The sequence below is a fragment of the Monodon monoceros genome, unplaced genomic scaffold, assembly GCF_005190385.1.
Source record: "Monodon monoceros isolate NGI ecotype Baffin Bay Population unplaced genomic scaffold, NGI_Narwhal_1 Super_Scaffold_16, whole genome shotgun sequence".
Taxonomy (NCBI): Eukaryota; Metazoa; Chordata; class Mammalia; order Artiodactyla; family Monodontidae; genus Monodon; species Monodon monoceros.
In genome coordinates, this window is record NW_021703772.1 from 81535586 (window position 1) to 81548971 (window position 13386).

Consider the following 13386-nt stretch of genomic DNA (forward strand, 5'->3'; position numbering starts at 1 on the left):
AGGCCTGTAAAGTTTTAGCAACACAGGCGTCTAAAGTGAAAGAAAAGTTTTTAAAAGAAGTCAACAGAAGCCGGTGACTATGCATGTTGACAAAAAATACAAAGGAGATTTTTTGCTCTAGATTTGTCCCTAATGATCTCAAAATCTCTGAGTAATAACTTCTGTGTAGCAAAAGTATGATAGGGCTTCTAAAAAAAACAATATGCTAACTTTATACTTTATTTGTAAAGTGCATCAGAGTTTTATTTAAATGGTTTATATACACACTTTAATTGGATTAATAATGGAACCACTAAAATAGATGAATGCAACCATATAAAAATAAAACTTGTATTTCAACAGGATGATAATTAATGCAATAGACCTTTTTTCTCTATCTGCTTTACTGACATTCTTGTCAACCTAAGAATAAATTCACTATGTTATGCAGTGATAAGAGTATATTTTAAAAGTTACACCCAAAACACCATGCAGACTAAATATCACAGAATATGACATCATGAAAATAAGTAGGTAATCTTCATAAATCTTTCTGAATAACATCAAACATCATACATTCTTCTGAATAATGTCACACAACCTTGATTAATGTAAAAATAATGAATTGATTTTTAAGTCATGTGATATTATGAGTAAACTCTATTAAAATGTTTATAATGACATCACGCATTAATCTTGTGCTCAGGGCCATTACTTGGATACACAGTAGGACAGAATGAATCCTGAATGAGCTATTACCAAGGTGAGATGATGTAAACTAGGTAAAACACCAATATTTAATGTTATATAGGTATAAGTTATCATTTGTACTTTTTATACAATGATTATAAACTTAACTCAGGAAATAGTCAAAGTTAAGAAGTCTCCTCCAGTAAATCAACTATATACTTCAATAAAAAAGTTTAAAAAAATAGAAAAAAGAAGTCTCCTCCATTCTGACATTTGCAAGGGTGAATGCCTCATGTTCTCCAATTGAGAAAAAAAGCTCACATAAAACCTACCTCTATACTTAAATTCCAAAACAATATGTACATGCAACAACAGGTATAATTGGATTAAGAAATAACATAAGCATTAGCATTTTGAAGAGTAATGTCTGAGTGGCTACAATGTTATCATTTGATTGGGTAATGAATGGATATACTCATCATCTTTCCATCATTATTAAGTTAAATTATGCTTCTCAGGGTAACCCTGAATGACATTTCCCTTTTCAGTGATCTTTCATCCTCATATCTATTATTTAAACAGTTCCTTAAAAGTACTTAGCCAGCCTTCCCATTCAACCTTCCCATCTGTTTCACCTTTCACCTATTTACTCAAGCTATGCATTTTTATTTATGAGCACACTTATCTTACAGTTATATACTGTATATATTTGGAAGTTATATACCTTCCAAAAAGTAGCCTCATTTTAACTCTGGTTATTATTTTCATTTGGTTCTTATATTCACTGTGCAGCCACCTCTTCCAAAACATACCTCTCAGATACATCTTTTGTAAGAGACCTAATGCCTCTGCCAGGCTCTACTTACTCACCCCGAAGTACCCCAGTACATTTACACCTGTTTTATACAGTTGTATCAGGATATCACAAGCACATCTTTCCTGCTCTGATCACTAAAACTCTCTAGTTTCAAACGTCCTTGCCCTTTCAGTGCAGAAGAGTGTAAACATTCAAAAACTGTGCATGAGGATCACATTCACGTGGAAGGTTACATTTTTTCACAAACTCGGAAGGTATAGGGATAGGCTCCTGAGAATGAGGCCAGTCTTCAGAGTCAAGGTAACAAGGATCCTGACCTATGCCCTTCTATGGTCAGGAGGATTACTTACACAGGCCATTTCATGTTACCAACGTTCAGCAACTTACACATTCTCGGCACATAGAAGCCTTTGGAGGATTAAGTGCTGAATGTAGTAGATTGCAATTGGCCACAAATATTTTGTAGCTCCTTCCATCAGGAATTGGGACTTATTACTCTGTGGAGAGGGAAAAGTCCAGCTGGTCCAGCTAGTCCAGCTGAAGCCCCAGACATGTAACTGAGCCCAGCCAGCACCATGTGGAACAGGGATGAGCTGTCCCAGTTAAGCCCAGCCTAGACTTCCAACCCACAGAATCATGAGTATTATTTCAAATAGCCAAACACTATACTGGAGATGATCTAGAAGTCTAAAATAGGGTTTTATTTAAATTAAGTACAGTATTGAGATGCTATGTAGCTGTACATTTTAATAGCTTGTGACCTTGGAAAAGTTTAAAAAATTTTCTTTCCTTATAAAATGGAGATTTTATAGAACTGTTTTGTTCTGGGGATACAATAAGTTAAAAGTCGTAAACTAGTACCTAGCACATAATAAATATCTAAGTTGTTATTATTTATACATAGCTATTAAAATCATGTTATTGAAAAGGTCCATGACATTGTCAGGTGAAAAAACACATGACAAAGTTGCATGTATAGTTATAAATATTCATTTACAAAAATGCTACTATTTATGTAGATATAGTAATAGAACAGCAGTATCTTCCCCGAGCTTATCCCTGGATAGCAGGAACATGAGTGACTTTTATTTTCTTCATTGCTTTTCTATATTTTCAAAAAATTTTTATAATAAAAATGTGTTGGATCTGTAATTAGGAAAACTATTATTTCCAAAAAAATTAAATGTTATATCCATAGAACAGCTAATTAATGTTTCCCCAATACTTAAAAGCATTAGGGAAGATTTTTATTGGAAACAGTCACAAGCTTTGTGTCTAGTATTATGCTATTATTTCTCTTTCTGTTTTAGCTAAGTGGAGAAAAAGATAGGGAGAGTCAGAAAGAATACCACATTAACCTGACTGACCTAAATAGTAGAAAGAAAAATTAAGGCTATCCCTTTGATTGGTTCTAAAATGCCTCAGGCTGTCACCCTTACTTTTCTGCTTGCAATGTCATCTGCCATCCCCATGTTTTTCATTAAACCAACTTCTGTTTATCTCAGTTTTTACATGTCACTTCCTCAGAGAGGCCTTCCCTGGTTTCTCCAGTCATTATTTGGCTTTCCACGTCTAAATTTAGTTCTCTTTATAACTCCCCCTTATGATATTCAGGAATTCACATGCATTACTACACATAACTGAGCTTTTTCTTTGCGCTCACCATTCTACATGACGACAAAGAAAAAGCAACTGAGGCAGCTAACTTCAAGTTACAGCTTCCCTTGTGCCTTTAAAAATATAGAAGGAAAGTGAGGGTTTGTATGCACATGTAGAAAATGACTATGATGCAGTTTACTTTCTTAGAAGCCAAAAAGTGAACAATCACAGCTCCCAAATACATATTCTTTAAAAAAAATTCAGAGAACTGTTTTAAAGTGTAGTAACAGGTCACAACAGAACATTTATAAACTAATTAATAAACTCACTATAACTCTGAGGGAAAATTTATTTATGATATATTTCTGCATATTTGGCATCAACATAGTTGGCTATTTTTGCTTTTCTATGGTATAGTAAAATTTCTCATAAAGATTATTTATAAAAAATACTTGCTTACATTTACATAATCTTTTTAAGAGTGCATTAAGCAAGTTTAAGGGGTTATTTTCACATTTTATCTGTGAATTACTAGTATTTTGGCTACTCAAGGTAGCTCAATAGGTCAAATCATTGTTAAAAAAAAGAATGTATATCAATTTTTTAAAATCAAAACTGTACTAAGAATGAAACAATTGTGATTTTTGTCCATCTGGGGGTTGTACAACATATTGAAACAACTAATGTTTATGTACTCTTTTACTTAAAAAATGTTTTAGCATTCTTCAATTCACCTGGCAATGGATGCCAAGTTCCTTCCTGGAGTAAGTAGTTCCACATAGAGGTAATGGTCCCCACCGCCCCCCTGTAACACTGACAATCAAGTTACTCAAAGTGAAAATAGGAAGATTCCTCAGCCATTGAAGAAACAAATACATTGTCTCTTTATATGTATAAATATCTAGGAACACTTAAGTCTAATCAACATCTCCAGCAAACATAATTAAATGTAAAGGATAACCATAATGTAATTAATTATCTGATAAGGTTCTTAAGATGCAAGAGAAAGAAGACAGTCTCTGTGTAAATTCTAGAAGGGGGAGCCCAAAGCATACAATCTCTAAATCCCATGATCTTTTACTGTGTTTATTTAGCTTACACATCAGGAAGGAAATGAGGAAGTAGTAATACCTGTAGATGTTTAGTGGTGACATAAGAAAAGTGTCTCAATGAGACTCCATCTAGCATTTGACTGCTCAGTGGAATGCTGATGGTGGCAGAGAAAATGTAGCAGCCAAAGAAAACTTATGCACAAAATGTTCAGGTTGGAGAGAAAGGTAGTTTCAATAGCACAAAACCAGGCATAGAATATTTTAGAGAACATGCTGAAGCAAAGCAAAACCTGTAGAAAATAAAGTCTGCAATTTAACAAATAGGTAAGCAAAATACAAAACCAAGTTACAAACACGAGGGCTCTGGGCCAAATCCCACCTGTGGAAGTATCTGGCACGCACACAGTTTGAGAATAATAATACAAGTGAATTAATTGACAATACTTAAATCAAAAGATGTCACATGAAAATTTGCATTTCCTGCTTTACCTGAGAAACTGGACAATGTGGTAACACTAGGTCAGCATTCCTGCCTTGCAACAATTATCTGGAACGGAGCAGTGGCTGCTCCTTCAGAAAGGACTTGGCTCTCCAGTACACTGCAGTGGCTTCCTGCTTCATTCCCACCAGCCTGGCCTCCGTAGGCACTTGGGTTTCCAACCTTCTGGAATAGAAAGGACCTTGAGGTAAGGCTTGAAGGACAGACTGTAGACCTTGACAAGAGGTACAACTTATTTCTTTTAATGACCATTTAACCTACACTTCATTGTTTCTTCACAAGGGTAGAGGATGAACTCTACTCTGTAGTGAATCTTCACACATTGTTAGTATATGAAGGAATACCAGCCGGTAAGCCAGCTAAAACCACAAGCACACACAGTCAACTTTCTTAATGAAATTGATTTAACCCTGTGACTATGGTGATCGTTGAATTAGAGGAGTCAGAGGGTACAGAGAATGCTCATCCAACTTTAATTCTCTATCTTTCCTTCTTTCTTAGCACCATTGTCAGCAATACCACATTATCATTATTTCAGGAACTTAATGTTGGGATCAAAGAATTATGGAACCAAATTGTACATTATCATTATTGAGTTACAAAAAGACATTTTCCCCTGACTTTTAAAACGGCTTCCTTTTAGCAAATAAGGAAAAACATTATAAGGACTTTCAAAAGTATACTTGAGACCTTATTACCCCTTACTTAATTTTCTCCTAGCCATCAGGGAGACAAGGACAAGGTTGCTACTCAGCGTGGGTAAAATAATCCTTGGTGCAGTTTAACTCATTTTGTTCTGTGCAGTTTAACTCATTTTGTTCTGTTTCCACAGGCATTGAACAACCCTCTAATTATTTGATGGATTTCATAGGAGCTTTGATATCATTAAGTTAGTGACTTAGATATCAGATACAGGTATTTCAATCAATGAAAACAAACCAACCAACAAACAGGTCACCTGGTTTATAAATTAAATTCTTGCAAATATCGAATCAACATTGTGAAAATGACTATATTACCCAAAGCAATCTATAGATTCAATGCAGTCCCTATCAAACTAACAATGGCATTTTTCACAGAACTAGAACAAAAAATTTCAATTTGTATGGAAACATGAAATACCTGAATAGCCAAAACAATCTTGAGAAAGAAAAACGGAGCTGGAGGAATCAGGGTCCCTGATTTCAGACTATATTACAAAGCTACAGTAATCAAGACAGTATGGTACTGGCACAAAAACAGAAATATAGATCAATGGAACAGGATAGAAAGCCCAGAGATAAACCTACACACATATGGTCAGCTAATCTATGACAAAGGAGGCAAGAATATACAATGGAGAAAAGACAGTCTCTTCAATTAGTGGTGCTGGGAAAACTGGACAGCTACATGTAAAAGAGTGAAATTAGAACACTCCCTAACACCATACACAAAAATAAACTCAAAATGGATTAAACACCTAAATGTAAGGTTAGACACTATAAAACTCTCAGAGGAAAACATAGGCAGAACACTCCATGACATAAATCACAGCAAGATCCCTTCTGATCCACCTCCTAGAGAAATGGAAATAAAAATAAACAAATGGGGGGCTTCCCTGGTGGCGCAGTGGTTGAGAGTCTGCCTGCCAATACAGAGGACACGGGTTTGTGCCCCAGTCCGGGAAGATCCCACATGCCACAGAGCGGCTAGGCCTGTGAGCCATGGCTGCTGAGCCTGCGCATCTGGAGCCTATGCTCTGCAACAGGAGAGGTCACAGCAATGAGAGGCCCACGTACTGTAAAAAAAACAAAAACAAAAACAAATGGGGCCTAATGAAACTTCAAAGCTTTTGCACAGCAAAGGAAACCATAAACAAGACGAAAAGACAACCCTCAGAATGGGAGAAAATATTTGCCAATGAAGCAATTAACAAAGGATTAACCTCCAAAATTTACAAGCAGTTCATGCAGCTCAATATCAAAAAAACAAACAACCCAAACCAAAAATGGGCAGAAGACCTAAACAGACATTTCTCCAAAGAAGATATATACAGATTGCCAACAAACACATGAAAGGATGCTCAACATCACTAATCATTAGAGAAATGCAAATCAAAACTACAATGAGGAATCACCTCACACCAGTCAGAATGGCCATCATCAAAAAATCTACAAACAATAAATGCTGTAGAGGGTGTGGAGAAAACGGAACCTTCTTGCACTGTTGGTAGGAATGTAAATTGATACAGCCACTATGGAGAACAGTATGGAGGTTCCTTAAAAAACTAAAAACAGAACTGCCATACGACCCAGCAATCCCACTACTGGGCATATACCCTGAGAAAACCATAATTCAAAAAGAGTCATGTACCACAATGTTCACTGCAGCACTATTTACAATAGCCAGGACATGAAAGCAACCTAAGTGTCCATTGACAGATGAATGGATAAAGAAGATGTAGCACTTATATGCAATGGACTATTACTCAGCCATAAAAAGAAATGAAATTGAGTTATTTGTAGTGAGGTGGATGGACCTAGAGACTGTCATACAGAGTGGAGTAAGTCAGAAAGAAAAACAAATACCGTATGCTAACACATATATACGGAATCTAAAAAAAAAAAGTTCTGAAGAACCTAGGGGCAGGACAGGAATAAAGACGCAGACATAGAGAATGGACTTGAGGACACGGGGAGGGGGAAGGGTAAGCTGGGATGAAGTGAGAGAGTGGCATGGACATATATACACTACCAAATGTAAAACAGATAGCTAGTGGGAAGCAGTTGCATAGCCAGGGAGATCACCTCCGTGCCTTGTGACCACCTAGAGGTGTGGGATAGGGAGGGTGGGAGGGAGACGCAAGAGGGAGGAGATATGGGGATATATGTGTATGTGTAGCTGATTCACTTTGTTATACAGCAGAAACTAACACACCATTGTAAAGAAATTATACTCCAATAAAGATGTTAAAAAAAAAATATATATATAGATGGTCTTTGTCAGAACCTAGGAGGCCCATCACCCTTGAGAGGAATGGCGAAGTCAATGTTTTAAAATTGGAAAAGTAGGGATCACATCCTGGACCACAGTACTCCACAGGGTGCTCCTCTACCTTTGAGGTCTTTCCAGATATCTGGCCTACTTTTTCTTTTTCTTTTTGATTTTAGGCCAAAGCAGGACAGGGGACTGTGTAGGACAGGGTGTAGCAGCATGCTTGAGCAACGCTATTCCTCAGAAAGCAGCCAAGAGAGACAAAGAAACAACTAAGGGATGTGGGACCAAGGTTAAATAACTACGTTTCTATATTCCTGATATATTAAAGGTACTCCTGGCATTATATTTAATGTTTTAAGTTTATTGGGAGTCAACTACATGTGAAGCACTGTAACAGATACTCGGGGCCCAGACCTAAAGAGAACATTGTTCCCCTAGCTCAAGGAGCTTACTGTCTGAGCAGTGGAGGGTAGGGAGGTGGGCAGTCAGGTAAACAGGTAATTAATTAGAACTCTGAGTGACACCAGCTGTGCTAGGGCTAAGTATGGAGCGCTAAATGAACACAAAGAAAGAGCTAGTCCAGTTTTCAGGGATCAGAGAAAGGGGGAAGCAGGATACATCTAAGGATGTGCAGAGGTTACACAGGCAAAGAAAGGTTAGTAGGAGGCCTGAAACCTTACCTAATCCATGCAAATGATCTTAGTTCCAAAAGATTAATATTGAAGATTTTATATTTATCTGGCAATAATAATCCCAATATGGTACTCATTTTTAGCTGGTAAGCAAGCATAAAGGACTCATTTTGTTAGATCTGTTAACCCTGAGATGTGATAAGTGACGAGGCATTAATGAATATTTTCCACAGGAAGATCTGGATGCCTGCCCGATACCTGAAATAGAAAATGATGCCCTGACAACCAGATAAGCAAATATTGTTCTGTATAAGAAATACTATGAAAGGATGATGATTCACTTCAGTAAGAAAGTGATTTAGATGTGACTGCACTGGAAGCAGAAGCTAAAACAAACAAGATATGGATGAGGGAGCCTTCCTCCATAGATAAAGTAGTTCAAAACTGTTTGGAAGTATATCCTTTAATAAAAGTATGTCTTAAAATAAAAGAAGTCCATAAGTGATGAAAATAAGATGACTGTTGTGCTAAAGTTATTCTGGCCAAATGTATAAATAATACTGGCTGACATCCTACCATCTTCTGGGACTTTATACATACACATATTAACTCACTTAGCCTTGTCACAGCCCTGTAAGTAAGTACTACTACTTTTTCTTTTCTAGCGTTGAGGAAACTGAGGCAAGAGAAATTAAATAATTTTACCTTTCCTTTTCCTGTCTGATAATCAATTTCCCTCTTTTCCTATTTTACTTTTCTTCTTAGTATTCATCACTATCTAACATACTGTATTTTACTATTTATCCTATTATTGTCTGTCTCCTCTGATAAGAACATAAGCTCTGTGAACATATGGATGTTTTAGTCACCATAACAGACAAAAACCCTTGCTAATTAAAAAAAACTTTTTAAACTTGAAGTATAGTTGATTTACAGTGTAGTGCCAATCTCTGCTGTACAGCAGAGTAACTCAGTTTTACACATATAGACATTATTTTTTAATATTCTTTCCCATTATGGTTTATCCCAGACTAATTTGTGCTTTGGGCTCAATAGCTTCTTGAAGGCTGGCTTTGTATCGCAACTATTTTTACTTCTCATAGCACAAAGTATAGAATCTTACACATGCTGGAGCCAAAAATATTTGTTGAGTGAATGATGAGTGTAATTAATCAGTAAGGATATACAAAGCCCTTGCCATGTATGGCACTGCACTTGTCACCATAAATGGGCAAGTACAAAATACCATCAGTGTTCTTCAAGAACTTAGGAATAGAAACAGGTAGATGCATGAGGAATACCTGGTGTACAATATAAAAAGTCCTCACATTTCATTACTTCCGTTGTTCAATCATATAATGATGCCTAAAAATGCTTATTCACCACTTCTCTCAAGACATCCTAGTATTCTAATGCATTAATCTTTCTTGGAAATGCCACAACTGTTCACAACTCTATGCCTATGCACGTGTTGTTCCCTGGGCACAGAAAGATTTCCTCTCACTTTCTTAAAGCAACCTTCTGTCCTTTAAATTCCAGGGTCAACTCCTCCATGAAGCCTCTTCCAGTCTCCTGTTTAGAGTTACTATCTCATTCTACAGTACTGCTTACATGCATGTAACAGCCCTTACCATATTCTGTTTTATGTACTTACATTATCAGGTACTGGGTATGAAAACAGTGTGCTTTGAGTTGAATTATTTGTTTTTCTCACCTAGAGAACTTTTTTTTACTCCCCTAAAATATAATCACAAATATAAAAGTTCTTAATGATATGTTAAAACCAATCAGTGATACACAAGGTGATCAATTGTAGGTGTGTATTTATTTAACCAAAATCAAATGAAGGCTGAATAGAATCTACTTTTCTTATTTTATTTTCAGCTCAACTTTTGGATTCAGAGACTATTTCCAGTGCCAAAAAAGAGTATCTGGCATGGGTTTCCCTGGTGGTGCAGTGGTTAAGAATTCACCTGCCAATGCAGAGGACACGGGTTCGAGCCCTGGTCCAGGAAGATCCCACATGCCGCGGAGCGACTAAGCCCATGCACCACAACTACTGAGCCTGCACTCTACAGCCCGCGAGCCACAACTACTGAAGTCCGCGTGCCGCAACTACTGAAGCCTGGGCGCCTAGAGCCCGTGCCCCGCAACAAGAGAAGCCACCGCAATGAGAAGCCTGCGCAAATGAGAAGCCTACGCACTACAACGAAGAGTAGCCCCTACTCACCGCAGCTAGAGAAAGCCCGCGTGCAGCAGTGAAGACCCAACACAGCCAAAAATAAATAAATAAATAAATAAATTTATTAAAAAAAAAAAAAGAGTATCCGGCACACAGAAAATTACTTGTTGAATAAATAAATGAATGCCTGTATACAAACCATGGCATTAAATGCTAAATGGTATGGCATAAACTAAATGTACTATAGGAACTCAGAGATGAGATAACACATAATAGAAAGAACAGTGAACGAACAGGAAGTTTGGTATCTACAATTTTCCAGCTTATAACTTTGAGCAAGATATGTAACCTGAGCTTTAATTTTTCAATTTGCTAAGATTAATGGACTGAACTAGATCAGTAGTTTTCAAATTATTTTAGTTGGAGGTCTCTTTTGTCTAATAAAATCTAAATGGAACTTCCATTATAAAAAGCAGAAAAAGAGATTTGTTGGTAATAATTCATTTTGGAAGACCAAATTATAATATTACTTATTAAAATCCATCAATAAGAATAATGGGCTATTTTGATTAATAAAACGTATGAAACCAAGGGATATAGGTGACAGTTGCAATTTAAGTAATCTTCATCAACAAATTTATTTCTGTACTTTGTTTTGGTTTTATAATATTGAGACAATTCTGATTACCACATAAAAGCTATTGTAAATGTCAACTTTTTTGAAAAATAGCAAATTTGGCTTTGGCAATATTGAAATCGCTGCAATCAAAGTGGTCTAGAAGCTTGAAGGGAAGTAAAGAAAATCCTGTTGCCAAAATTGAATGACTATATCTAATCATTACTCATGTCTTTGGTCATGAATACAAAATATGGGTAAGAACTACCAAAAACTTAAATTAAGCAAGAAGACTTTCGTTAATACAATATTATCACATTAATTTGCCATTGCAGAATTGTAAAGGAGTGATAAGGATACATGGCAGGAAGACTCCTCTATGTCGTATTTGTATTTATTTAATGGAGCATACATATGCTGCAGCTATTCTCTTGCTTCCATAATTTGATTTGGAGATACAACAATGGACTCAAGTTTTAAAAAAAGGCCAACTAAAAATAAAAATGCATACTCATAAGAAGTTCAAATATCTACAGGGAAATTGGTGGCAAGGCTTTAGTCAACAGTTCATAAAAATATAAACTAGCAGCACAGCTTATTTTTGTTTCATGATGTGTTCATGTGTTACAATTTGGTATAACACATGTGAGTGGGCATGTTATTTTTGTGACTGTGTTAAAATACTTAATATAATTTAAAAATGTAAATTAGTGTCCAACGTTTGGAAAACTCTGAAGAACCTCCTCTGAGCTAGATGTTCTCCTGGTCATTCCAATGCTATCGTTTCTACATAAGCTAGAAAAGCAAGAAATACTTTATAAAGATGACTTCAATGTTTTCAACTCAATCTTATATATGTTTACTGAGATTCGATACCCGTGGGATGAGGGAAGAGCCTGACCAGACTGAAGTGGAGAACTTGTGCTAGGGAGTATCAGAAATACGGCTTTAAAAAATATTCAGTCTTCCTAGCATAGGATGAATCTCTATGCACATAAAGCTAAAAACAGCTTTGGTATCATAGATCCATGACATTTCTAACATAAGCATTGCTGGTCTACAAGTATCTTAATTTACAAATGCAATTTCATTCCTATGTACTTATTTTCTGATAATGACACCTGTCAGATGGAAAATAACTTTTCAGTGATTCTGCCTTTATTTACTTGAAGAACATATTCTCATTTGAACTACAGAGGAAAGTCTCTTAATGGACCTCCACATAAACAAATCACTGAATTAATCAAAACAGCATTTCCATTTGAAAACAGGCAAAAGCTTACTTCTACTCTTACCACCTGAATTATATGCTTTTGAATATCAGTTGTGTTGTTTCCAAAGCTGTCTGAGTCAATAACACTTGCTGGTGTCATTTAGGAATTTAATAAAATATTTTGTAAACAAATGAAATATAAATATAAAAAGAGAATGACTGTTTCCATGAAAATTAAGTTGAAAAGGGCTTCCCTGGTGGCGCAGTGGTTGAGAGTCCGCCTGCCGATGCAGGGGACACGGGTTCGTGCCCCGGTCCGGGAAGATCCCACATGCCGCGGAGCGGCTGGGCCTGTGAGCCATGGCCGCTGAGCCTGCACGTCCGGAGCCTGTGCTCCGCGACGGGAGAGGCCACAATAGTGGGAGGCCCGCGTACCGCAAAAAAAAAAAAAAAAAAAAAAAAAATTAAGTTGAAAGCATAACTTTTAATACCCGCCTCTTAAAAAGTGAGGTTGAACAAGATGGAAAAGAACAGAATCTTGGGGGGAAAACCCTAAAAATTGTGGTTAAGAGCACAAATTCTGGACCCAGACTGCTGAAAATAAAATTTCAACTCTACCTCTTGGTGTGTGACTTAGGGTAAGTTATATCTCTCTTCTTCAATTTTCTCATCTGCAAATTGAAGATAATACTAATATCTACCACACAGTGTTGAGCAAATTGAATAAGTGAAGATTTATAAAGTACTTAGCTCCTGGCCCATAGTAAGCATTATGTAAATATTAGGTAAATAAATAAAAATAGCTGGCCATAAAGGAAATCTCAGTGATTCCAGACAAATGAAATCACACACAATGTATCATCTGATCAAATTTCCATACAGGACGTCATAACAAAATGATATCCCCAAACATCCCTCTATTTGTAAATTTAAAAACAGTCACTCATATATAGGTAGCGGTGAAAGCCAATTTTAGGTCAATGATCATGAATTTATGGCAGAATCCAAAAGGTGAACTTATTCACTAGAACATGACTTATCAGACAAGATAGCAGTATGGACAGAGCTGGACCTCTGGCTTATTGAGTATAGGCACAGAAAAAACAAAAACAAAACAGATTATATGATTTT

General features: G+C 36.4%; 1 protein-coding gene across 1 annotated transcript in view; it reads right to left on the reverse strand.

Moving 5' to 3' along the window:
• Positions 1-13386, reverse strand: part of MBD5 (methyl-CpG binding domain protein 5) — a 143240-nt gene that overhangs the window by 59993 nt on the left and 69861 nt on the right. The window contains exon 2 of the mRNA XM_029225964.1: positions 4627-4801. The gene's annotated coding sequence lies outside the window, so the exon portion shown is untranslated. The remainder of the gene's footprint in view (positions 1-4626; positions 4802-13386) is intronic.